Consider the following 3,225-nt stretch of genomic DNA (forward strand, 5'->3'; position numbering starts at 1 on the left):
AGTGTGTGCTGTGATTGGTTAGCTGGGCCAGTGTGTGCTGTGATTGGTTAGCTGGGCCAGTGCGTGTTTTGATTGTGTGTGGCCCTGTTTGTCATCTGCTTCCAGATAGTCTTAGCTGTACAAAACAGCTTGCTTTGCTGCTTAATATTTCAAATTGATGTGTCTTACCATATTTTATTGTATTATCATAATTATGAACACACTGGTTTGTAGTGCAAACAGCTTACTTGTTTAAAAAATAGGTGGATAGGGTAATATAAAGTCAAACTTAATCATGTCTATTGTAAACGAGAGGAATAAACTCTTCAACTGATAATGAAAATAATTATTGTTCTTCGAGCAATAACAAACATTTTGAAAGGATTTTGTGTGAAAACGTTTTGTTCTTACTTTTTGAAAAGTATTTTGTCAAACTAAATGACTGAGTGTCATGAAGAGCTGAGATGTTTCTCTATCAGTCTGTTGAAGTGTTGTTTCTCTCTCTGCTGGAGTCTGTGTTCACTCGAGTGGAAGAGAGGTTTTTGTACGAGTGTTTCATTAGATTGTAGCACTGTGGTGCACATTCGGTGGAGGAACTAAACTGGTGCTCGGTAAGTCTGTCTTTTTAATTCTCCTGTATAAACATATTATGATTTAATAAAAAAATAAATAAAATAAAACAGCCAAAAATACATTATAAATGTTTAATTTAATTTTTTTCTCACATTAAAAACTGAATTATTCATATTGAACACACAAATCTTGTCTAAACGCATTTCCATAATGTTACTCACCATGAGTTTATCAGTTCATCAAAGGTTTGTTTTTGTTTCACTCATTTTTACACTGTGTTCATAAATACTTCATATTTTATTGTAGATATCATACATGAAAAAAGTGGCATTTGAATATGAATGTATAGTTACTTTTCTAGTTCAGTCAATGATTTTAAATCTCATGTTGTGCTTATGAATCAGTGGTTTATAATAGAAGAAAAAACATTAAAAAAATATATGTACATTTAGAAATAATTATTCAACTGTTTTCTTATTCTTATGAAATAATTTGATCTGAGCTGTAGTCTTAACATAGCAGATTGAAATTATTACATTTCGAAAAATTGCACAGAAGAAATATGAGAGAATATCTCTACTTAAATATATTAGATATTTCTGTTTGCAAATAAAATAACTGGATTTAAAACTCTTAAAATGTTAGATTGCATTTATGAGGTTTGATTGAAATGTATATAGTGATTGTGTAGTTTGTATATTGTGTATATATCAGCTGTAGTGATGTTGAATAAAATGAATGATGAGATGGTTGTTATTTTGACTGCATTCCTCATGTCTGCTGCTGAAAGTCCTCTTGAAATGCTGTGAATGCTGCAGGGCAGAAGAGTGCTGGAGCTGCAGTGTGTTTTCTCTGTGTTTGTGAATGTGTTGTGCTTGTCTCCTGCAGCTGGTCCCACATAATTATAATTTGCATACATTAGAATTTTCAGAATTATGAATTAAATAATCAGTTGACAATTTTTTTTTTTTTTATAATACATTAGAAGTTTATACATTGTAAGAATACACTTATTGCATAATAAATTAGGAGTTTGGGAGCTTCTCCAGGCTTCTGTAAATACCAGGCTAAATGATTATCACTATACACTCTGCTGCTGGTTTTACAGTTTATTCTGACTTCTTGTCCTGTTTGAGCTGCTGTTATTGATGGACTCTGAGTTACAGTGATCTGTCCTCTACACTCTGAAAGAAAGAATAATAAGAATAATAAAGAAACAACTTTAAATGATTAATATTTTACACTTCAGAGAATGAATAATCATTGTTAAAATATTACTGCACAAACCTTGAGCAAACAGTGTGAGAGTCCAGATGAGGATGATGATGTTGTTCATTGTTGTTGTTGTGTCTTGTGTGATGATGAAGAATAATCATTGTTAAAATTGTACTGCACAAACCTTGAGCAAACAGTGTGAGAGTACAGATGAGGATGAGGATGTTGTTCATTGTTGTTGTTGTGTCTTGTGTGATGATGAAGATTGTGTTGTGTTCTGCTCTCAGTCATGAAGTGTTAAACTCACAGCACTATAAACACTCTCAGAGCACTGAAGCATGTGCTGACGAAAAGTTTTAGTATAGTTTGTGATTTATTATAAAATATTTACCCTGAATGCAGAGCGTCAGAGTCCAGATGAGGATGATGATGTTGTTCATTGTTGTTGTTGTGTCTTGTGTGATGATGAAGATTGTGTTGTGTTCTGCTCTCAGTCATGAAGTGTTAAACTCACAGCACTATAAACACTCTCATGCAAAGTGTCTCTTTATGTAAATGCTCTTCATACACATACACGTAAACCAGTTTGACACGAGACTAAAATCTGAGCTGATATTCCTATTTATCGCTTATAATAAATTATGTTGTGTGTAATTCTTGTAAAATTACTGCACTCTTGTGTTTGGCTGTCAGTCTTTCAGTATTCTTTTGTGGATTTAAGATTTTGAAGTATTTAATGATCGTCTGGTGGTTTTGTTTGGAGATTTATTCGATTAATATTAATCTGATTAATATTTACAGAAGTCAAAATAAAAGCACAAATGGGTGAAGATTAAAAACTTAAAAGCTGTTTCAACTATACTGGATATTATTTAATCGAAATTCAGTTAGCAATAAAACAATATTTTATCTTTATGTCTTTGACTCATTTTTGTCTTTTTGAATTTGAAAAGGTCACAAGCTTCATTTTTAAAATGCATGTATAATCGGATCCTAAATGATGGAGGATTCATCCTAAAAGTGAGGAACAAATTGGGATTTTCAAAGACATAAATGATGTGAAATGATGTGAAAATATTTTTATCTGTGCAAAAGAGCATTAGTACAAACCTTTGTACACATATATACCATCAAAATAATTCAACATTGTTTATAAAATAGTTAAGATTAAAAAAAATAAGGTAAAAATAGACAATCACAATATTCATTAATATTCTTGTTCATTGTTGTACTTCTTCTGAACCATAAAGTCATATTTGTGGCCGTTCTGCAGGTTGATGTGTTTGATGTGTTTGCATTGTGCTTGTATTTCAAATGAACTGAGATTTATAAAGATTAATGCATTTAGAAACATTTTTTGTGTATTTTTATTTTTTTGGTTTTATTAATCGCTCGTAGAGAATTTCGGAAAATTATATGCGCGTCTTTATACAAGAGGCCCCAGAACTCAAGTTCATA

Source organism: Sinocyclocheilus anshuiensis, unplaced genomic scaffold (assembly GCF_001515605.1).
Source record: "Sinocyclocheilus anshuiensis isolate Anshui unplaced genomic scaffold, SAMN03320099.WGS_v1.1 scaffold3110, whole genome shotgun sequence".
In the NCBI taxonomy this organism is placed as follows: Eukaryota; Metazoa; Chordata; class Actinopteri; order Cypriniformes; family Cyprinidae; genus Sinocyclocheilus; species Sinocyclocheilus anshuiensis.